General features: G+C 42.2%; 1 pseudogene; it reads right to left on the minus strand.

Annotated features, from left to right (window-relative positions):
- Positions 1-23,359: 23,359 nt before the first annotated feature.
- LOC125516547 (F-box/LRR-repeat protein 14-like) lies at positions 23,360-24,819 on the minus strand (annotated as a pseudogene).
- Positions 24,820-25,943: the final 1,124 nt, after the last annotated feature.

The following is a 25,943-nucleotide window of genomic DNA, read 5'->3' on the forward strand; positions in this document are numbered from 1 at the left end:
CGCTAGATCTGGATGACGGCGAGTCTTTGTAGATTGGTCAGGGGCGTGATAACCCACAAGTATAGGGGATCGCAACCGTTTTCGAGGGTAGAGTATTCAACCTAAATTTATTGATTCGACACAAGGGGAGCCAAAGAATATTCTCCAGTATTAGCAGTTGAGTTGTCAATTCAACCACACCTGGAAACTTAATATCTGCAACAAGGTATTTAGTAGCAAAGTAATATGATAATAGTGGTAAAGGTAGCAAAATTAATATTTTTGTGTTTTATAGTGATTGTAACTGTAGCAACAGAAAAGTAAATAAGCGAAGAACAATGTAGGAAAAGCTCGTAGGCAATGGATCAGTGATGGATAATTATGTCGGATGCGATCGATCATGCAACAGTTATAACATGGGGTGACATAGAACTAGCTCCAGTTAATGTAATGTAGGCATGTATTCCGAATATAGTCATACGTGCTTATGGAAAAAAACTTGCATGACATCTTTTGTCCTACCCTCTCGTGGCAGCGGGGTCCTATTGGAAACTAAGGGATATTAAGGCCTCCTTTTAATAGAGTACTGAACCAAAGCATTAGCACATAGTGAATACATGAACTCCTCAAACTACGGTCATCACCGGTAATGGTCCCGATTATTGTCATTTCGGGGTTAATGGATCATAACACATAGTAGGTGACTATAGACTTGCAAGATAGGATCAAGAACTCACATATATTCATGAAAACATAATAGGTTCAGATTTGAAATCATGGCACTCGGGCCCTAGTGACAAGCATTAAGCATAGCAAAGTCATAGCAACATCAATCTCAGAACATAGTGGATACTAGGGATCAAACCCTAACAAAACTAACTCGATTACATGATAAATCTCATCCAACCCATCACCGTCCAGCAAGCCTACGATGTAATTACTCACACACGACGATGAGCATCATGAAATTGGTGATGGAGGAAGGTTGATCATGGCGATGGCGAAGGATTCCCCTCTCCGGAGGCCTGAACGGACTCCAGATCAGCCCTCCCAAGAGAGTTTAGGGCTTGGCAGCGGCTCCATATCATAAACCGCGATGAATCCTTCTCTCTGATTTTTTTCTCCCCGAACACGAATATATTGAGTTGGAGTTGAGGTAGGTGGAGCGTAAAGGGAACCCACGAGGCATGGGGACGCGCCCTGGGGGTAGGCGCGCCCCCACCCTCGTGGACAGGGTGTGGGCCCCCTGACGTGGATTCTTCTTCCAGTATTTTTTATATATTCCAAAAATAATCTTCGTTGATTTTCAGGTCATTCCGAGAACTTTTATTTCTACACAGAAATAATACCATGGCAATTCTGCTGAAAACAACGTCAGTCCGGGTTAGTTCCATTCAAAGCATGCAAGTTAGAGTCCAAAACAAGGGCAAAAGTGTTTGGAAAAGTAGATATGACGGAGACGTATCAACTCCCCCAAGCTTAAATCTTTGCTTGTCCTCAAGCAATTCAGTTGATAAACTGACAGTGATAAAGAAAAACTTTTACAAACTCTGTTTGCTCTTGTTGTTGTAAATATGTAAAGCCAGCATTCAAGTTTTCAGCAAAGATTATGGACTAACCATATTCACAATAACATTTAGGTCTCATGTTTACTCATATCAATGCCATAATCAACTAGCGAGCAATAATAATAAATCTCGGATGACAACACTTACTCAAAACAATCATAATATGATATAACAAGATGGTTTCTCGCTAGCCCTTTCTGAGACCGCAAAACATAAATGCAGAGCACCTTTAAAGATCAAGGACTAACTAGACACTGTAATTCATGGTAAAAGAGATCCAGTCATAGTCATACTCAATGTAAACTAACAGTAATGGATGCAAATGATAGCGGTGCTCTCTAACTAGTGCTTTTTAATAAGAGGATGATGACTCAACATAAAAGTAAATGGATAAGCCCTTCGCAGAGGGAAGAAGGGATTTGTAGAGGTGCCAGAGCTCGGTTTTGAAACAGAGATGAATAATATTTTGAGCGGTATACTTTCATTGTCAACATAACAACCGAGAGATCTCAATATCTTCCATGCTACACACACTATAGGCGGTTCCCAAGCAGAATGGTAAAGTTTATACTCCCCCACCACCAACAAGCATCAATCCATGGCTTGCCCGAAACAACGGGTGCCTCCAACTAACAACAATCCTGGGGGAGTTTTGTTTGCAATTATTTTTATTTGATTTGAGCATGGGACTGGGCGTCCCGGTGACCAGCCATTATCTCGTGAATGAGGAGCGGAGTCCACTCCTCTTGAGAATAACCTGCCTAGCATGGAGGATATAGACAGCCCTAGTTGATACATGAGCTATTCGAGCATACAAAATAGAATGTTTATTTGAAGGTTTAGAGTTTGGCACATACAAATTTACTTGGAACGACAGGTAGATACCGTATATAGGAAGGTATGGTAGACTCATATGGAATAACTTTGGAGTTTATGGAATTGGATGCACAAGCAGTATTCCCGCTTAGTACAAGTGAAGGCTAGAAAAAGACTGGGAAGCGACCAGCTAGAGAGCGACAACAGTCATGAACATGCATTAAAATTAATCAACACCGAATGCAAGCATGAGTAGGATATAATTCACCATGAACATAAATATCGTAGAGGCTATGTTGATTTTGTTTCAACTTCATGCGTGAAACATGTGCCAAGTCAAGCCACTCGAATTGTTCAAAGGAGGATACCACCCCATCATACCACATCACAACCATTTTAATAGCATGTTGGCACGCAAGGTAAACCATTATAAACTCCTAGCTAATTAAGCATGGCATAAGAAACTACAATCTCTAATTGTCAACATGTTTCTTTCATAATAGGCTAAATCAGGAACGATGAACTAATCATATTTACAAAGCAAGAGAGGTCGAGTTCATACCAGCTTTTCTCATCTCAATCAGTTCATCATATAATCATCATTATTGCCTTTCACTTGCACGACCGAATAGTGTGGAAAAATAATAATAGTGCACGTGCATTGGACTAAGCTAGAATCTACAAGCATTCAATTCAAGAGAGAAGACAAGGTAGTATGGGCTCTTTGTTAGATCAACAGTAATGCATATGAGAGCCACTCAACATTTTCATTAAGGTCTTCTCCTCTCGACCCCCAAAGGAAAGATAAGAAATAAAACTATTTACACGAGAAAGCTCCCAACAAGCAAAAGAAGAACAATAAATCTTTTGGGATTTTATTTTAATTACTACTACAGGCATGAAAAGTAAACTAACTAAAAGCTACAACTAATATTTTTGGTTTTTTTAAGGTTTTTCAAACACACAAGAAGAAAGCGAGAAAATGAAAATAAACTAGCATGGATGATACAATGAAAAAGTATGAGCACTGACAACTGACATGAGTGTGTGAACATGAATGTAATGTTGGTGAGAGATACGTACTCCCCTAAGCTTAGGCTCTTGGCCTAAGTTGGTCTATGCCCATGGATCAAAACTGTAGTTGGGGTCGTACTGAGAAGGGTCCTCAGATTGCCACTGGCTGGCGATCTCCTACGGATTCCACTGATAAACGGACTGACGGTGAGGGTCAGATTGTGGCTCCTGCTCTGCAGCTGACATCTGGCTTTGGTAGGCATGAATGGCCTCCGGCGGAACAAGGTATATGCCTAAAATATGTTAAACAAAGAGGCGCAGGCAAGGTAATAAACTCACAATATTTTTTGTTAAATATCAATTTATATTTGAGTGTCTTATTCTTATCCTTAACAATAAACTCATGTGCTACCATACTCTTATAACCTAGAGTAATAGGAGGCAGCAACTTTTCCTCTTTCTCATAATGCCTGATAGGTATGTTAAAGTGTGCAGCAAGGTGCGAGGCAAAGATGCCTCCGAGGACGGAGCCCTTAGTACAGTTCGGATTTAACCGTTTAGCAACAGTAGCGCCTAAACTGAAAGTAGTATCCTGAAACAAGGCATGGCGCAAAATAACAATATCAGGGGCACTAAGGTTTCCACAATTCCCGCGACCAATTAAGCATATACTAGCAAATATTGCGAAGTAACATAGAACAGGAAAATGTATGCTAGTGATTCTTGCATCAGAAACTTTCCTCGTTTCCCCTACAACAATCATATCAATAAATCCCTCCACATAATTACAATGTGGTTCCTCTATGATGCCCTCAAAGGGTATCAAACAGACCCGGCAAAAATCATAAAGTGGCATCTCCTTATGCTCATCATATAAATAAAATTCCACCGAAGGTGGTGATCTCCTAGCATCGAAATGAAAATTTTGCACAAAGATATTGGTGAGTAAGAGGTATTGTTCATGCTAGTCGTGGAGGAAGGCGGTGAGGCCTGCATTCTCAGCCAAATGATAAAAATCTTCATGAATCCCAACTTCTCTCAAGAACTCATCACAAGGCCATTCACATGGCCAAACCTCCGCGGTACGAGGGAGATTATACTTGGGCTTCTTGTTCTCTTCACTTTGCTTATCCTTCGAGCTTCGGCTCGATGAGCCCCTCAAAAATCTCTTCATCTTTTTCTGAAAATTTCTGAAATTTTTAGTAACTTAAAATAAAAGTGAACCAAACTTAACAAAATTGATAGCAACTACTCCTACAAGTGCCTAGAGGCCATATGATGCATTAAAACTACTTTTGACCACATAAATTTGACATGCAAGCTCAAGAATAGGGTCACCTAAGCAGCAAAAATTTGCAATAAATAAAGCACTAGTACAAAAACTAATTGGACCGTTGGAGGAGTCACATACCAAAGAACAATCCCCCAAAGTAGTTTTGTGAATGGAGCTTTGAGCAAGGAGGTCGAAAATGGCAACAGGATGAGCTAGAACTCGGGTTTGAGCTGGCTAGTGATTTTTTGGGAGGAAGAAGGAGTGTGTGGTGGCTGGAATAAGTGGAGGGGACCCACGTGGGGTCCATAAGGTAGGGGGCACGCCCAGGGTGTGGGTGCGCCCTCCACCCTCGTGGGCATGTGGTTGTTCCCCCTGATGTGTTCCCAGTGCCAGATATTCTCAAATATTCTAGAAAAAATCATATTTAAATTTCAGGGCATTTGGAGAACTTTTATTTTCGGGGTATTTTTATTGCATAGATAATTCAAAAAACAGACAGAAAATACTATTTTTGCTTTATTTGACATAAATAACAGAAAGTAAAAAGAGGGTACAGAGAGTTGTGCTTTCTAACTTCATCCATCTCATGCTCATCAAAAGGAATCCACTAACAAGGTTGATCAGGTCTTGTTAACAAACTCATTTCGAATAACATGAAAATGGAGAAATTTTGAATAACACTAGGTTACCTCTACGGGGATATGCACATCCCCAACAATAAGAATATCATATTTCTTCTTGACATTAGGAAGAGGAAATTCAAAACCTCCAATAGTGATTGTTGAAAATTTTCCAATAGAATTGATACTGTGGACTTGAGGTTGTTTCCTCGGAAAGTGTACCGTATTCTCATTACCATTAACATGAAAAGTGGCATTGCCTTTGTTGCAATCAATAACAGCCCCTACAGTATTCAAAAAGGGTCTTCCAAGAATAATAGGCATACTATCATCCTCGGGAATATCAAGAATAACAAAGTCCGTTAAAATAGTTACGTTTGCAACCACCACATGCACATCCTCACAAATACCGATAGGTATAGCAGTTGATTTGTCAGCCATTTGCAAAGATATTTCAGTAGGTGTCAACTTATTCAAATCAAGTCTATGATATAAAGAGAGAGGCATAACACTAACATCGGCTCCAAGATCACATAAAGCAGTTTTAACATAGTTTCTTTTAATGGAGCATGGTATAGTTGGCACTCCTGGATCTCCAAGTTTCTTTGGTATTCCACCCTTAAAAGTATAATTAGCAAGCATGGTGGAAATTTCAGCTTCTGGTATCTTTCTTTTATTTGTAACAATATCTTTCATGTATTTAGCATAAGGATTCATTTTAAGCATATCAGTCAAACGCATACGCAAAAAGATAGGTCTAATCATTTCAGCAAAGCGCTCAAAATCCATGGTTTCTGAACCCATGGTTCTCTTTCTTTACCGTGCTGCCTAGCAACAAAGTCTCTCTTATCATAACGTTGATTCTCTGATTGTGGGTTATCAAGATCAACAGCGGGTTCAATCTCTACATCGTTATCATTGCTAGGTTGAGCATCAACATGAACATCATCATTAACTTTATCACTAGGTTCATGTTCATTACCAGATTGTATTTCAGCATCAGAAATAGAAATATCATTGGGATTCTCAGGTGTGTCAACAACAGGTTCACTAGAAGCATGCAAAGTACTATCATTTTTCTTTTTCTTCCTCTTAGAAGAACTAGGTGCATCAATATTAGTTCTTTGAGAATCTTGCTCAATTATCTTAGGATGGCCCTCAGGATACAAAGGTTCCTGAGTCATTTTACCCCCTCTAGCCATAACTCTAACATCATTATCATTTTTCTTATTATTTAATTCATTAAGCAAATCATTCTGAGCTTTAAGTACTTGTTCTACTTGAGTGGTAACCATAGAAGCATGTTTACTAATAAGTTTAAGTTCACCTTTAACTTTAGACATATAATCACTCAAGTGTTCAAGCATATCAGCATTGCATTTCAATTATCTACCAACATAAGCATTGAAGTTTTCTTGTTTAACCATAAAGTCATCAAACTCATCCAAGCATTGGCTAGCAAACTTAGTAAATGGGATTTCACATTTATCAAATCTATAGAGAGAATTTACCTTTACTACCTGTGTCGGGTTATCAAGACCATGTATTTGTTCAATAGGTGGTAAATTCTTAACATCTTCAGGTTTAATACCTTTTTCTTTCATAGATTTCTTTGTCTCTTGCATATCTTCAGGACTGAGAAATAGCATACCCCTTTTCTTCGGAGTTGGCTTAGGAGTTGGTTCAGGAAGTGTCCAATTATTTTCATTAGTCAACATATTATTCAATAGCAATTCTGTAGCGACCAGACCTCAAACAGTCTGATCTCTGTGCTCCGGTGTCATCCCTGGATTAGTAATGCTGACACCACACAGTACTCGGAGGATTTATAGCAGAGTAGCAATCACACACTTATTACATCGAGTGTCTCAAAAGAGAACTTATTACAATAAATATGGCTTAAGGCCATCTAATAACGATAACAGCGGAAGGCTTGGAAGATAAGTGAGTCCATCAACTCCAACGGCATCACTGAGTATAGAACCATGACCTAAAACTCCTTAATCATCGTCTGAAAAGTCTGCAACATTAACGTTGCAGCCTGAAACGGGTCAGCACATGGAATATGCTGGCAAGGTAGCACATAGAGAGTAATGGAATGAACAGCTATACTATATGCATATTTGGCTGGTGGAAAGCTCTATGGTTACAGTTTTGCGTAAAGCCAATTTTCCCTACTTCAAAGGAATAAAATTTATTTTAACTATCATGGTAGTTGTTAAACATTGAGAATGGTTAACAGCATTCTCAATCCCAATTAAGCATCATCATTAAACATAACCCAACAAAATTAATTTAGAGTAACATGTTGAGATTCACATGAAAATCTAGGTACTAGATACTCAAGATGTCCATAACCGGGGACACGGCTAACCATGATTAGTTTGTTACACTCTGCAGAGGTTTGCGCACTTTTCCCCACAAGACTCGATCGCCTCCGTTTGGTTTCTCGCACTACAGGGTGTTTGAGAAGACGGATGACCGAGACATAGTCTTTCAGAAGCGCTAGCACCTTACGATCGGGTAGACCGTACCACCTACATCCCCTACATCTGCTAGTCTACCACTGTAAGAGTTCGCACGACTTAGTCAACTATGCTAGAGCCCATAATAGCTTGTGGCTGCACACGGAAGTTTCTAGTATGAATAGTCTTATGATCTCTTTGAGCCTGGGAGGGCGGTCCAAAAGAAAACAGGCAAGTCCTGGAATACCCAGGTGCCTCAATCCACCCAGATGTGTGTTTAAGTTGCCACCTTAGATAAACCATTAATTCACAATCTCACATCTGTCATGGATATCACTCACCCAATCCGCGTCTACTAGCATAGCATGGCATAATAAGCAAACGTAGAAGTAACTCCCAAAGGTTTGATAATAAACAGGTAATAGGTACTACCTCGTCTACTTACCATCCCACAATTTAATTAGATCCTAATCATGCAATGTGTGAGGATTGATCTAATGCAATAAAACTGGGTAGTAGAAAGGTATGATCAAAGTGTTACTTGCCTTGCTGATGATCCGGGAAACCTAATGATTCGAAGTAACAGGCTGCGCACTCCGGGTACTCTATCGCAAACAAACAAACAAGCATACAATAAGTACTCATCTAATGCACAGGTCAAACTCAAATAATAGATCTAACCAGAAGGTTCAACTTAAGAACTCCGGTTGGCAAAAGAATCAAATCGAACGAAACAACAAAAGACAAACAACGAAAGAAAACAACTTTGTTCTAGCAATCTGGATCTAGGGCAAATTTTACAGTAGCAATATCTTGTTCAAGTTGGTTAAACGGATAGAGGGTTTCCAGACGAATCCCTAGGCGCTTGAATAGCCTGATTCCGCTAAACGAGCGAAAAGTTAAACTAAAACGAAAATCGGATCAGGAATCGCGATTAGAAAAATCTCGGATTTAATCTGAGAAAAGAAAACTGAAGAACAGTTTATCGAACGGACGTTCGTTAACAGAAACTAACCGGTGAACATGTTCGCTAAAATGAACGGATCGGTGAACGTTCACTAAATAAATAAACCAGAGAAATCACCGATCTAGGGTTTCGAAAAAAATCCGAGGCGGTTTCTTAAAAAAACCGAACGGCGAACGGCGGCGGCTATACCTCCGGCGAGGTACTCCGGCGGGCAGGGCGGGGCTCCAGCGGCGGCTATGCGGGGCGGCGAGGCGGCTCGGCAGTGGCAGCGGCGGCGGCGGCATGCGGCGGCGGGGGCGGCTGCGGCTGGCGGGCGGCGGGGCAGGGTGAGGTGAGGGCGGCGGGGTGGCTTGATATTTAAGAGAAGGGGGGTGCTGCCTTGGGGAGGGGGCAAGGCGGCGGGGGCGGCGTGCCCGAGCCGGACTCGGCGGCGGCGGCGCACTCGTGCGGGAGGCGGCGCCGGCTGGGCCGGCCTGGCTCGGCTGGGCCCTTGGCCCAGTCGGGCGCGGTTTTTTTTAATTCCGCTCAGAAGAAAAAGCAAAAGAAATACTAAACGGACTCCAAAACTTCTGAAATAAATTTTCACGGGCTTCTAAAATCAAGCCTCACAAGGTGAACATTTATTTGGGACCTAAATGCAATTTTGAAAAACACACTTTTTTCCTAATTCAAATAAAACACCAAAAAAACTCCGAAATAAAATCTTATTTGATTTTATTATTAAATCCTCAATATTTCTTTATTTTGGGAAAGTCATTTTATTCCCTCTCTCATGTTTTTTAATAGAAATAATTGATGATAAAATAAATAAAATCAAATGATCCTATTCTCAAAATTTGAGAAAACTCAAATATGAAAATATCGAAATCCCCAACTCTCTCCGTGGGTCATTGAATTGCGTAGAATTTCTAGGATCAACCAAAATGCAAAAGAAATATGATATGCAAGGATGATCTAATGTATAACATTCCAAATTGAAAATTTGGGTTGTTACAAATTCAGCTTGATCAACGGTTCTTTCCCTGAAAACACAACCAGCACAACTATACAGATAGTCTCTGGAAGCATTGGTTAGTCCATTATAAAAGATATAAAGTATTTCATTTTTCTTGAGAGGATGATCAGGCAAAGCATTGAGTAATCGGAGAAGCCTCCCCCAAGCTTGTGGGAGACTCTCTTCTTCAATTTGCACAAAATTATATATTTTCCTTAAGGCAGCTTGTTTCTTATGAGCGGGGAAATATTTAGCAAAGAAGTAATAAATCATATCCTGGGGACTATGCACACAACCAGGATCAAGAGAATTAAACCATTTTTAGAATCACCCTTTAATGAGAACGAAAACAACTTAAGGATAAAGTAATAGTGAGTTTCTCACCATGAGTAAATAGGGTGGCTATATCATTTAATTTAGTAAGATGTGCCACAATAGTTTCAGATTCATAGCCATAGAAAGGATCAGATTCAACCAAAGTAATTAACTCAGGGTCGATAGAGAAATCATAATCCTTATCAGTAATAAAGATAGGTGAAGTAGCAAAAGCAGGGTCATATTTCATTCTAGCATTCAAAGACTTTTCTTTAAGCTTAGCTAATAATTTCTTAAGATCAGATCTATCATTGCAAGCAAGAAAGTCTCTAGCAGTTTCTTCATCCATAACATAATCCTCAAGCACAATAGGCAATTCATATCTAGGGGGAGAATCTTCATCATCACTTTCATCAATATTATCAGTTTCAATAATTTCATTCTCTCTAACCCTAGCAAGTTGTTCATCAAGAAATTCACCTAGTGGCACAGTATTATCAAGCATAGAAGTAGTTTCATCATAAGTATCATGCAAAGCAGAAGTGGCATCATCAATAATATGCGACCTATCAGAATCAATAGCAAGTGTAGGTGTCGCAAGTTTACTCAAAACAGAGGTGAATCAAGTGCATAGCTAGATGGCAGTTCCTTACCTCCCCTCGTAGTTGAGGGAAAATCTTGGTTCTTTGATCTTTAAAGTTCTTCATAGTGACCAGAAGATATAAATCCCAAGTGACTCAAAGAATAGAGCTATGCTTCCCGGCAATGGCGCCAGAAAATAGTCTTGATAACCCACAAGTATAGGGGATCACAACAGTTTTCGAGGGTAGAGTATTCAACCCAAATTTATTGATTTGACACAAGGGGAGCCAAAGAATATTCTCAAGTATTAGCAGCTGAGTTGTCAATTCAACCACACCTGGAAACTTAATATCTGCAGCAAGGTATTTAGTAGCAACGTAATATGATAATGGTGGTAATGGTAGCAAAAGTAATATTTTTGGGTTTTATAGTGATTGTAACTGTAGCAACAGAAAAGTAAATAAGCGAAGAACAATATAGGAAAAGCTCGTAGGCAATGGATCAGTGATGGATAATTATGTCGGATGCGATCGATCATGCAACAGTTATAACATGGGGTGACATAGAACTAGCTCTAGTTCATCAATGTAATGTAGGCATGTGTTCCGAATATAGCCATACATGCTTATGGAAAAGAACTTGCATGACATCTTTTGTCTTACCCTCCCATGGCAGCAGGGTCCTATTGGAAACTAAGGGATATTAAGGCCTCCTTTTAATAGAGTACCGGACCAAAGCATTAACACATAGTGAATACATGAACTCCTCAAACTACGGTCATCACCGGTAATGGTCCCGATTATTGTCACTTCGGGGTTAACGGATCATAACACATAATAGGTGACTATAGACTTGCAAGATAGGATCAAGAACTCACATATATTCATGAAAACATAATAGGTTCGGATCTGAAATCATGGCACTCGGGCCCTAGTGACAAGCATTAAGCGCAAAGTCATAGCAATATCAATCTCAGAACATAGTGGATACTAGGGATCAAACCCTAACAAAACTAACTCGATTACATGATAAATCTCATCCAACCCATCACTGTCCAGCAAGCCTACGATGGAATTACTCGCACACAGCGGTGAGCATCATGAAATTGGTGATGGAGGAAGGTTAATCATGATGATGGCAACGGATTCCCCTCTACGGAGCCCCGAACGGACTCAAGATCAGCCCTCCCAAGAGAGTTTAGGGCTTGGCGGCGGCTCCGTATCGTAAAACGCAATGAATCCTTCTCTCTGATTTTTTTTCTCCCCGAACACGAATATATGGAGTTGGAGTTGAGGTTGGTGGAGCGCCAGGGGGGCCACGAGGCAGGGGGACGCGCCCCCACCCTCGTGGACAGGGTGTGGGCCCCCTAACGTGGATTCTTCTAGTATTTTTTATATATTCCAAAAATAATCTCCATTGATTTTTAGGTCATTCCGAGAACTTTTATTTCTGCACAAAAATAACACCATGGCAATTCTGCTGAAAACAACGTCAGTCCGGGTTAGTTCCATTCAAATCATGCAAGTTAGAGTCCAAAACAAGGGCAAAAGTGTTTGGAAAAGTAGATACGATGGAGACGTATCAGGGAGGTGCAACCACGGTAGTGCGATGGGGCGGGGAGCGAGGTTTTGGTCGGAGCTCTCGCGGCCACGGCCGACGAAGGCAGGCTGCTCTACCGGTGGTCGCTGGCTCTTCTGGGAAGATTCTGAACAGTGTCAGCCGGGAGGCACAAGACGGCCATCAAGCCAACCGGCATAGATTGAACAATACCAAAATAAAATAAAATCGTGTGACCCCAATTTAGTCTTCAGTCAACAGACGTATGACCACTCTCGTACCTTACTATTGATCTCTTAGGGTATTTCTTCAGATCAGAGATATGTGTCGTTCTTAACATTATGTGTTTTCTGCATCTTCAGCCACATCGTCTTCCTTCTCACCGTAGCTGCTCCAACAAGGGAAGCACACCAGAAGGGATCTATTGTCCCCACTCAACAGTTCCCTGCATCGAATGCGCGTGCCCGACATGGACAACCACAACAACTGCAGGGCCATCGACAAGTCAGCACATGATGCTCACTCCTATGGATGGCGGCCAGATAGGTTGTACCCTCATCTTACTTGTGTGCAACATTTATGGCTTTGTTATTCATCTAAGCATGGAAAATAGATTATCACATTTCACTGTATATTCGTGCTGATCTCTTACGGGTCTTGTTCAGGAGTTAACGTTGTTCCATAGTTCAGCTAAGAGACTTGTTCTTTAGGTAACGCTATTCCATAGTTATAATCCATCAGCCAATGCTATCCCATAGGCTGGTGATTATAGTATTATACCACTTCTAGTATTACCTATGTTGTTCTTTAATACTTTTGTGTGCCATCTAGTTAATCTTGAGTACAAACGATACATATTCTATAGCTTTCATCTGTGGTCTCCCTTTAGTTTTTGATACCTGTTGCTGCTAGTTAACCCCATTCCTACTATTTATGTCGTCTCCTACAAGCACTCATTACATAAATCTAACTACTAGTTGTCTTCCGTGCATGTCAGATATAATTGCACACACTGATATATCCACAAGAACCTCACGGAGCAATGTAACGGCCAACAAACTTGACGTCAATGATACCCAATATGATGGAACATGTAAAGGCAGTTCTTCAGAAGACTTGCAAAATATGTTGAATCCTATTCACCCCACAAGGTCCTTGCTCTAACTTGGCCCGTGATATGGGTACAACATGCATATAATGTCCTGGAGTGCATCTACTATGTTGCAATGCCAAGTGCTTAGCCTGCTGATCATGCATGTAAATATGTCATGCCCTCCTATTTTTCAGTACCTATTCCATTCATGATAACATGTTTTCAAATTCAAGTACTATCATTCTACTCTATCGTAATGCCATCTGCTTAGTTTGGACATCATGCTTCTGAATATCTTATGCATTGTTATTCATCAATATGTACTTCATCTGTCTAGCATACCATTTTTTACATTGAAGTGTTGTTCTAGTGGTCTGTTGCAATGCCATCTTAGTTTCCCGATCATACACGCATATGTTGCCTTAGTGTTTTTCTGTATGTATTTCGCTAGCATACAGTTTTACATTCAACTAGTGTTTTTTTACTCTATTTTCATGTCGTATCCCTAGCTCTTACATCATACTCCCCCCGTCCGGATTACATGTCGCAGAAATGGATACAAATGAATGTATCTAGAACTGAAATACGCCTAGACCCATACATTTATTTCCGGATGGAGGGAATACATGTAAATATGTCATGCCTTTCTATTCTTCAGTACCTATTCCAACTCTCTACTATAGCATGTTTTATAATTGAAGCACCATTCTTCTATATAATGCATGCAATGGGAAGACGACTATGTTAGAATTTAAAGGGTTACAAACAAGGTCTTTGCAAAAGATCCAAACGCCAAGAGATAGTAAACCAACTCTAGTTTTCATAGATATTGCTCCAGCACAGAGAAACCCAACTCCTGCTAATAATAAGCAGATTCCAGTGGCCAAAGAACTAGTCTGCTCCAGTCCAGCAAAAATATGTCAACCCATTCTATGAAGCGTGTGCATATCCTCGCATCATGAAATTTTATAACATTCTGATCATATTTTCTACATGTTTCTTACCCATCTCTGTTTTAGAAAATAAGCTTAAAGGATAGAAGACTTTCTGCACTGGGATCGCATTCGAGGAAAGTATCTTGCGGGAATTCTCTGTACTCCAATGCTGATGTAAGTACCTGTTGTATATCACTATATTTTTACATCAGCATGTATTTTGTTAATCGGCATGAATCCAACCTTTATCTGATCTAAATTTAGTTGTAGCAAAATGTATAATTAAAGGCCACAATGTTGTTTTTTGTAAGGAAAACTGCCTGGTAGTTTTGCATACTGAGCTGGATGAGTGTACTATCTCATATCGTGCACATTACTGAATTGTAGTGCTGCTCTAGTTGCCCATTCATTCATTGTGTCAATGTTGCTTTCATATTACCTTACCTGGCTGATGATAGTTGTTCCATATTGTGTTAATTTGGTGTAGGCTGGTGTGGTCTGGTTGCCCAAACGTTCGTTGTGTCAATGTTGTTTTCCTATTATCTGACCTATCCAATGATAGCAATGCTAGTGTGTTAATTTGGTGCGGGCTGCTGAAGATAAGAAGACAAACTCTGAAAATAGCAAGGCAACCCCATTGTTTCTTTCCAATAAATCTAGGTTAGGTAATATGACAAGAACTCTTGATTAATCTATTCGGTTCCCCTCCTAATTTATGTTATGATGCAGTGGTCGAGACACTCTCCACTATCAATAACACAAGCCTGCCAAAATCGCCATCTGAATCTGTTTAGTTTCCTCTATCTCAAATGCAACGGAAAAAATGTATGTTTGTGAACCAATTACTGGCTAAAGCAATGATGGAAATCGTGGAGGAATGAGATGTGCACATTCTTGCGCAACAACAACTGATCAATGTTTTCAGAGACAGTGTAGCAAAGAAGGAAGAATTTGCTCACATGCCTATGGGCGTCATCCGCGCTGAGGTTGCAGATTGTGCCATTGTAGATCGTTAGGTTCTGTTCATTTATTTGCATTGGCATCAATCTGTGATTGCCCAGTGGATGTAATTTCCTGTAATATATGCTGGATGTGCAACGTTTTTCCCTGTATGTCGTACCTTTGCTTAGTGCGGCTCGCATTCCAGCTAACTGGTCGCTAGGAAGCTAAAAAAGCAGTGAAATTATTAGTTAGCACGAATAGTCATGGGCCCTATATGAAGGAAGCAGCCCACTACCCTTAATGGGCTTCCCTAATGGGCTCGCAGGGGCCAAAATTCTCATAGGCCTTTGATTGATCGGTTTTGGTACTGTGCATAATTGCTCATCGTAATGGGCTCAAATTATCTAATTTGGCCTACAAACATGTTCGAACTTTAGTGGGCCCATTAAGTTAATGGGATGTTACTAGGCCAAAAGTTAATGCTCGGCCCTGTTACCTCCCGGGTCATTAACAGGCCGACATCGAAGCAGGAAACAGGTGGGCCCATTTGATTTCACGGGTCATTAACAGGCCGATACTAAGGTCCGACTACATATGGCCCAACTATACTGTGGGCCTTTAGGAGGCCGACAGAGACAGCAGGCTCGTATTGGACCATGAAGAGCATGGGCCGCTAAGAGGCCGAAAGTTAGGTCGTATTGTATATGGCCCAACTGTGTTGTCGACCTTTAGCAGGACGAAAGAGAAATTGGGCTGGTATTGGACCATGAAGAGCATGGACCGTTAAAAGGCCAAAACACAGGTCCGACTGCAAATGGCCCAACTCATTTATGGGTCGTTAACAGGCTGAAAGACACACCGGGCCGGAAATTGGCCCAACACTTAAATGGGTCACTAAAAGGCCGAAAGGCGTACATCCTGAAAATTGGCCCATCCCTTGAATGGGTCGTTAACAGGCCAAAACCACATCGGGCCGATATTGAGCCCAAATATATAGCGGGCTGTTAACGGGCTCGAATTGACGATGGGCTGCAATGGTGTCAAATCGTTAACGGACCATTGACGGGCCAAATTGGCACATCTCGTATGGGACGTGGGCTTAAATGGACCTGACACAAGTAGGCACGTGGTTCCTCTGGCCATTGAGAATTTTACACGTGGAAAATCCCCATTGGTCCAGGCTGTTAACGGGTTATCGGATCCAAACGGGAACCCGATAGCTTAACGGCGACCCGTTACGGTGGATGCCACGTGCCGGTCACCCTTGATGAAAGCACTTCTATGACGCATGATTTATCGTCATGGAAGTGTGCACTTCCGTGATGATAATTTTGGTAATGTCATGGAACACTTCTACGACAGCACAGGTATGACTATCTTGATTCTGTCATAAAATCGTCATGGATGTACATGCATGACAGAAAATGTGACCTATTGTGACAAACACATATCATCACAGAAGTGTATTTTTTTGTAGTGCATAGATTGATAAACCTTAGGTCATCTACTTTGAGGGAAATTTGCTCCTGCCCTACAAAACTCTGCGCTTGGAGGCCCAACACGAGTCTACAAGAACAAGTTGTGTAGTAGACATCGGCGTTCAACACACGTGCAGCTCGGTGACGTATCCTCCTTGTTGATCCAGAAAGCAAGAGATTAGAAGTATATGGGATCTCAACGAGCATGATGGCATGGTGGAGATGGTGGTGGTGCAGTGCCGACAGGGCTTTGCCAAACGCTGGTGGAACCAGTCTGAGGAGAAAACGGAGTTACGGGAAAGGTAGGGCTGCTGTCGGGGCATGGGAATTGGTGTGTTCAACCCCTCCCTCTCCACCACTATATATAGGAGGCAAGGGTAAGGGATGGGGCATGGCCCTAGCCCCTTCTCCAAGGAGGGGGCGTGGGCCAAAGGAGGTTTCCTCCCACCCCAAGGCACCTAGGGGGGTGCCTTCCCCCTTAGGACTCTACCTCCTCCTCCCTCTTGGTGCATGGGCCTCTTGGGGCTGGTGCCCCTGGCCCATATAGGCCAAGACACACCCCCTACAGCCCATGTGGGCCCCCGGGACAGGTGGACTCCCGGTGGACCCCTGGACCCCTTTCGGCACTCCCGGTATAATACCGATAATGCCCAAACTTTTTCAGCGACCAAAACGGGACTTCCCATATATAAATCTTTACCTTCGGACCATTTCGGAGCTCCTCGTGGGGTCTGGGATCTCATCCAGGACTCCAAACAACATTCGTTTACCAATGCACATTTCCCAATACTACTCCAGCGTCATCGAACATTAAGTGTGCGGACCCTACATGTTTGAGAATGATGTAGACATGACCGAGACATCTCTCCGGTCAATAACCAATAGCGGACCTAGATGACCATATTGGTTCCTACATATTCCACGAAGATCTTCATTGGTAGAACCACGATGTCAAGGATTCAGTTAATCCCGTATGCAATTCCCTTTGTCTAGCGATATGTTACTTGCCCGAGATTCGATCGTCGGTATCTCCATACCCAGTTCAATCTCATTGCCGACAAGTCTCTTTACTCCTTCCGTAATACAAGATCCCGTGACTAACTCATTAGCCACATTACTTGCAAGCTATTTACGATGTTGTATTACCGAGAGGCTGCAAAGATATTTCTCCGTCATACGGAGTGACAAATCCCAGTCTCGATCCTTGCCAACCCAACAGACACCTTCAGAGATACATGTAGAGCACCTTTCTGATCACCCAGTTACGAAGTGACATTTGATAGCACACAAGGCATTCCTCCGGTATTCGGGGGTTGCATGATCTCATGGTCTTAATAATAGATACTTGACATGAAGAAAGTTGTAGCAAAAACTAAAGTGATACGATCATATGCTAAGCTTACGGTTGGGTCTTGTCCATCACATCATTCTCCTAATGATGTGATCCCGTTATCAAATGACAACTCGTGTCTATGGTCAGGAAACCATAACCATCTTTGATCAATGATCTAGTCTAGTAGAGCCCTACTAGGGACATAGTGTAGTTTATGTATTCACACATATATTTAAGTTTTCGATCACTCCTTCCGGTTGCGGCACACACTCCTTCCGGTTTTATTTGCAACTAATACAACAATCTAAGACACACCGCTTATCAGTGCTACAAGAGGAAGCGAGATCTGGCAAACAAGAAGAAACGTGGTCAGCATGTCTCTAGGAGCTCTTCTCAGTCAGGTCCTCAGCAGAACTCCCCCACTAAGCATGAGATTGTTCTGTTGCTACGTCGGTTGGTTACCTCTGCCTCATCCTCGCCACATAGGTTAGCTTCTAGTGCTTCTAGTTCTGCACCACCACCTCCCCCTGGTATATCATCTCCATGGTTTCTTGACTCTCGTGCTTCCTTTCACATGACACCGGATGACTCTTATCTCACTGGACTCGGTCCTCATTATACACCTCTCCATGTTCACACAGTGGATGGCTCCTCGCTTCCCGTTGTTGGGCGTGACACACTTTCTACGTCGTCTTTTAGTGTTCCCACTGCGTCTCATGTTCTTAAACTGACTATGCAGCTTATGTCAGCATGTCAAATTGTTGATCATGGTTGTTGTATTATTCTTGAACCCGACTCTTATTGTGCTCAAGACCGATGCACAGGGCTTCTAGTGGGGACTGGTCCTAGGCGCCGCGACTCTCGGGGCCTATGGGAACTTGATTAGTTGCGCCTTCCTTCAGCTTCCTCAGGCAACCAGTCGAACAGCTCTGCCGCCATTGCTCCAGTCATTGCCTCCACCACCTCTTTTGTTCAGTGGCATCGTCGGTTAAGCCATCTCTTGGGTTCTAGGCTATCTAGTCTTGTAGAAAGTGGTGTCTTAGGTTTTGTTTCTGGAGACACCGCTCTACATTGTATGGGTTGCAAGCTTGGCAAACAGCTGCAACTCCCCTATCCATCTAGTGATTTTGAGTCACAATGTCCTTTTGATCTTGTTCACTCTAATGTATGGGGGCGAGCTCCCCTCATTTTGAAAGGGGGTCATTCCTACTATGTGATATTTATTGATGATTATTCGAGATTTACATGGATTTATCTTATGTCTTCTCACATTCATTTTCTCTCCATTTATCAGCAGTTTGCTACTATGGTCCGCACTCAATATGACTCCTCTATTCATGTTTTTTGTGCTGACTCTGCTGGTGAGTACATTTTGACTTCACATCGTCCTTTTCTGCGTAAGCAGGGTACTCTTCCTCAATTCTCTTGACCTAGTGCTCATGCTCAGAACGGTGTTGTTAAGTGCAAGCATCGCCATGTGCTTGAGACAGCTCGAGCCCTTATGATTTCATCTCACATTCCGCCTCATTTTTGGGATGAGGCTGTCTCCACGACTGCTTTTCTCATTAATCAACAACCCTCTTCTGTCCTTCAAAGTTGTACCCCTTTTGAGCATCTATTTGACACATCTCCTGGTTATAGTCATCTCCGGAGTTTTGGTTGTGTCTGTTATGTCCTTCTCCCATCACGAGAGCGCACTAAGTTGACTGCGCAGTCAACTGAGTGTATGTTTCTTGGGTACAACACCGAGCATAAGGGTTATCGCTGCTATGACCCCGTTTCTCGTCGGATGAGAATCTCTCGAGATTTCATGTTTGATGAGTCTCTCCCTTACTACCCTCGCTCCACATCCACAATGCATGGTTCGTCCACTCATAAGTCGATCTCTTTTCTGACATTTCCTGAGTTTTCTTCCATCACTCCTTCATCGTCCCCACCATCTTCGTCTCCTCCAGTTTCTTCCTCGGAGGCTCCCATTCTTCCTTCATCACCGCCCCAGTCACCTACGGCTCCTTCATCGAGGGATCCACTTAGCTCTTTTGAGATTCCACCATTTATGTTGCATTATAGTCGCCGTCCTCATGACGATGCCGCTAGTGTGCCACCAACACAGTCACCTTTGGCTCCTTCACTGGGGTATCCAGTCATGTTCCCGTTTCTCCTCCTCGGTACGCCCTTCTTGATCAGCATGGTATGCAGCCAATTGAATAGGATGGCTTTGCGTCTGCCGCTCTTCTAGAGCTCACGACCTACCGAGAGGCAGTCGTCCATCAGGAGTGGCAGCACGCTATGGCAGAGAAACTTGCTGCCCTAGAGCGCATTGAGACTTGGGATCTTGTACCTTCACTGCCTGGTGTCACTCCTATCACCTACAAGTGGGTTTACAAGGTTAAGAATCACTCTAACGGTTCCCTTGAGCGCTACAAGCCTCGGCTTGTTCCCGTGGTTTTTAGCAGGAGCACGAGCGTGACTATGATGAGACCTTTGCTCCGGTTGCTCACATGACCACGGTTCGGACCTTACTACAAGTTGCCTCTGTCCACCGGTGGTCTATCTCTCAGTTGTATGTGCAGAATGCCTTTCTCAATGGTGAACTGCATGAAGAGATCTACATGCAGCCGCCTCCAGGATACTTTGTTCCTTCTAGCATGGTCTGTCGTCTGCGGTGTTCTATTTATGGGCTTAAGCAAGCTCCTTGTGCTTGGTTTCAGCACTTCTCCTCCGTTGTCACAAATGTTGGTTTCAAAGCCAGCGACCACGACCCTGCTCTCTTTTTTCACACCTCCGCTCGTGGTCGGACGCTTCTTCTTCTATATGTCTATGACATGATAATCATCGGGGATGATTCCCCGTTCATTGATTTTGTGAAGAAGGGTCTTGGTGACAAGTTCTTGATGTCAGATCTGGGTCCACTTTGATATTTCCTTAGTCTTGAGGTGTCTTCTACGCCCGAGGGCGCTCTTCTCTCCCAAGAGAAGTATACTCAGGATCTTCTTACTCGTGCTTGTCTTTCTGATGAGTGCACCATGGACACTCCCATGGAGCTTGGAGTTCACCTTCGGCCCACTAATGGTGAGCCTCTTAAGGACCCCGGTCGATATCGTCACCTTGTTGGGAGCCTTGTCTACCTTGGCATCACACGTCATGACATCTCTCATGTTGTCCACATTTTGAGCCAGTTTGTTTATGCTCCTACTCAGCTTCACTACTCCCACCTCCTTCGGGTTTTGCGCTATCTTCATGGAACCTCCTCTCGCTGCTTATTCTTTCCTTGTTCGAGTTCCTTGGAGCTTTAGGCATATTCTGACGCCACGTGGGCTAGTGATCATGATGACCGTCGATCCCTTTCAGCCTATTGTGTTTTTCTTGGTTCCTCTTTGATTGCCCGAAAGACTAAGAAACAGACAACGGTTTCCCGTTCGAGTGTTGAGGTTGAGTTGAGGGCTATGGCAGCAGTGACAGCTGAAGTCACTTGGTTGCGGTGGCTTCTTGATGATTTTTGGGTCTCTACTATTGCACCGACTCCTCTTTCTTCAGACAGCATCGATGCGATCAGCATTGCTCGTGATCCTGTGAAGCATGAGCTCACGAAACACATGGTGTGGATGCTTCTTACACGTGACCGCAGGTGCAAGACCAGATTGTGGCTCTCCAATTCGTGCCCTCCGAGCTCCAACTTGCAAATTTCTTCACGAAGGCACAAACCCGAGCTCAACACAACTTTTTTCTTTCCAAACTCAGTGTTGTAGACCCACCCTAAGTTTGAGGGGGGGGTGTCAAGTGATATAGTGTTGTGTGGCTTCTCCCTTATATAGGGGTTTATTTGCATATGTACCTTGTACTTAACTGGCCCATTTGGCCCATAGCAATGCGACGTAACAGCGCCCATGTGGGTCTCGATCACTGAAGTGTCCGATTTGGCATTCCCTCATAGCCTGGTTGAGGGTTGTTTTAAGGGCATCGGGTCTGCCCATCCTTTTCTACATGTAACCAAACAACAATTTTGCAGTGGTTGCGGTGGATGCAGGCAAAAGAAACACTCCTAAATTTCTCTTATATTTGGTCTTCTGGACGAGCTCCTTGGTCAGGCCAACACAGAAGTTAAACACTCTCAACTAATTACAAACAGAAACAAACTACTCCCGCCAACTTTGCTAAAGTAGTGACAATTAATATGTACCACAGGGAGTAGTAAATATTCCATGATCAGCAGGAGGTAATGTAAAAAAAATATCTCCCTTTATTTTAAACAAGGGAAAGGCACATGTTTCATTTTACCTTAAGCATAAAGTACAACACAAAGTATATAGCCAGCAATGTTAGCATCTTGATGAGCTCCAGTAATTTGTAAAGGAGCAACGTTGCTCTTGTGATTTGTGAACAAGCTCCCTCTCTAAATTACCTTCGTTTCAGAATTTACGTCTGCATTGAATGCATAACTAGCAGCGATCTGTCTTGTTATTACTAAAATAAAAGGATTCAGAAAATCAGAACCCTTTGAGCGGTTTACAATTTCAGGATCTTTGTACTAGACAGACAACCAAATGAATCTCAATATCTCATCCCTCAAATGGTGTCTTAATTTCTGCTATTTTCATACACTCTTGATAGGTAAAAAGGGATGCGACCCCCTCAAAAAGGTAAGAACAAAATGTTGTTGAGTGCTGGATGTCCAGAGATGTGATTACCTTTTAATTAGTACACTGTTACTTAATACAAGACGTTTTTGACACTGTAAAGGACTCTAAAAACGTCTTATAAAAAGTTAGAAAGGGACTATGTTATATGCCTTCAGTAGTTGCTCAAGTTTCAGTTGTTCCTTAACTTCAGGGCATTTTGGAATCTAAACATCCATATTTATGCTAGTAACTAGCACTATTCTTTTGAGAAGCAATAAAAGACATCCTCCAATAGAGGATATCAACAAAACAAGCATGCCGCCTTTGTACATGTCCATCGAAAACTTGGGACTATTATTACTACATTAATTCCATACCAAAATTGCCACACGAACATAGCAGGCAGATATATAATATATTGTCTCCGAAATCACTTCTGCAATAAAAGAGGGTTCATGATACTTGCTTAAATAATACAAATAACACCAAGCGGTCATATAGTGCCTCCATGCAAAAACAGGGAAACTTGGGGCCTACTTATGCCGGTTTCGAAACGGCTATAGAGAGTAGAAATTAAGCAACCAGAATTACGGTTGATAGTAATACACAAGTGGTGCCTACTATTAAAGTTTCATTCATCAGCTGCCTTCCAGAATTCATCATTAGACTGTCATAAAGGAAAATAGTTGCAGCAAAGGTAGAAGGCAACAAAAGTTCAGACGAGTGAATCTAGGTCGGATGATGCACCACACAGCCTTGTCCAATGGTGCACAGTCAAAAACTTAATGAAATTTTTGGAGACCACTTCATCAATACTCATCAATCAAACCAATTTTCTTCATAAGGGCATCTGAACACTTACTGGAGTAGTGAACTGACTTGGTAACACCCTGTGCAGCTTGCAGAGAGACCCTACCACAATGCTCAATGACCAAAGACTCTAACTTATGTGCACGTCCCAGTTCAGCCACTCCAACATCAGTAACTTTATGGCATGCCCGAAGTGTGAGATTACTCAAGCATGGGGTGTGCGCAATGAATCACATCCCAGCATCAGTTACCCAATGACACAATATAAGCTCGAGTGTCTCTAGATGTAGTGAGGATGAGAGGGCCTTCATCCCCTTGTCATCAAAGAAGTTGGCGGTGTTTAGCACGAGAACACGAATTGGGCAGGACTGAATGAGTGCCAGAAAACCCTCCTGTGTGAATCCTATTTTTGATGGCCAGTCACGGGAACATCCTGTAAATCGGAGGTCTACGATCTGAAGCATAGGACAGTTGAGGGCTAGAGCATAAAGGCTGTTATCAGTAAATGACGTCCTGGTTTCACAATAGCCGTCTTCGCTACAATGGCGCTGCAGGTTGAGCCAAAGTGAGATGCTTTTAAGGTTGCTGCAGCTCCGGGATAATGCAATCATGTCATTGTCATTTAGTGCACGAACATACTCAAGCCAAAGGTTCTCCAATGCTTTACATTTCCCTAGGACAACACGAAGTCCTATTTCTGGCCAGGTTTTAATATGTGCCAACCTTAAATTCTTCAAACTCTCACAGCAGAAATCATATATATCCATGAGTGAGCATTGTACGATGGATCATAGTAGTCACAACCTAAAGAAAAATCATATATTCCTCTTTTCCTCTCAAACTCAAACTTCTGGAGCTTCATCCATCCTGAACCAAACTTTAGGAAGTCCTGATGATTGATTCCTTTGCAATTCTTCACTACAAGCTCTTCCAACGATCCATCCCTGCCAAAGTATTCCAGCCACTCTACACTGTCGATTTTCTCACAGTCAATAAGGTGGAGAGCAGATAGACTTGTGCAACCAACTGCAACTGAGAAAAGCCCAACCGAAGTTATTTGTGGTGTGGAGTTCAGCTTGAGAGACACCAATTTCTTGCAATGCGTTAAACAACCAAGCCCAGAGTCATCGATGTGTGAGCAGAAGCTTAAGGTGAGGTCAATCAGCGAGGAACACTGAGATGAAAATACAAAAAGGCCTTTGTTGTCCAACTGATTTCCATGTCCAGGCATCCAACCAGAGTAATCGATTTCCAATTTCCGCAAATTTGTGAACCTGGCACACAGTGATGTTAATGCTTCTGTAGCAGTGCAAAGACCAGAACCAACGCGGATAGCACCCCTTTGACTCCCTTCTATCATGTAGAGCCCCTTTGACACAAGGGAAAGAGAATTCAGATCACTTGTCCTGGTGATCTTCTTGACAATCTCTGTCAGCACAGCCTCCGGTAGGTCGTCCATCGAGCAAATTCAGCTGTACCAATCAGGTAATGTCAAGGTTCAGAAAACAACCAAAAAGCTGGACTAAAACTTATGGTACATATATCAGAATAAAGCATGTGAAAAGATTGAGATCACACTGGCAGCACTAATTACAAAGAATATACTGACGAACTTTGGGCATTTACTGTACCCATCCAATACTTGTGTGTTCCTTATAAGAATGGAGATTAATTGAAGTATCTACCACCTTATCTATCCCTACATTGCTAGCAAGAAACAGAGAAGCTACGAGCCACATCATTAAACTAAACTACCGCCATAGGTGGCAGAGCCTGAATAACAAACGAACGAAGCAAATACAAAGAAACAAACTAGAATTGAGTAATTGACGCAAGCAACTCCTCAAGACAAGACTCATGTGCTCAGTGTGAACCTATTTATTTGGCGACGCATACATCAAGAAGCAAAAAAGAGAAACTCGTATGTGAATAGTATACAGAGAACCATTCGCAACTATTCATAACAGATTTCTCTTTTTTGCTTCTTGATGTATGTTTCGAATTTTGATCTGAATTTTTAGGAATTATTTTAATATGTGCTATGAACATGCATGATTTTTTCAAATTATTTTACAATGTTTAAACATAAATTTAGGCCGCAAGTCACACGGTGACATGCAAAGGTGCATGTCACCTGATCCCTGTGTGTGTGTGTGTGTGTGTGTGTGTGTATGGTGTGGGGGGGGAGGGACGGACGGACTGAAGAAGATGGGTCACCGTAAATGGGCGTGCCGGCCTCGAACGTCGTGATGGCACTAGCAAGTTTGGGCCACCACTAGTTTTTGTTTCTCAAAAGATTTTTTATATAAATCTTTAAAAGATACTCCACTATTTATCTTGAAATTTCATATAGCCGTTTTAATAAATAATTAAATATTCAGGTGGTGTACAAAAGATGTCATGTGTTTCAAAAAATGTCCATGCATTTTTAAATTTTTATTGTTTTACGGGGTACATGCTATTGTGTGCCGGAAAAATGTTCGTATGTTGCAAAAGAATACACGTGTATTAAAATTAAATGTTTGCGGTTTTTATGTGTTTTCTTAGTTCTCGTATGGAAAAAGATGAATGTTCATGTATTGT

This window comes from Triticum urartu, chromosome 6A (genome assembly GCF_056163025.1).
Source record: "Triticum urartu cultivar PI428250 chromosome 6A, HENAU_Tu73, whole genome shotgun sequence".
Lineage (NCBI taxonomy): Eukaryota > Viridiplantae > Streptophyta > Magnoliopsida > Poales > Poaceae > Triticum > Triticum urartu.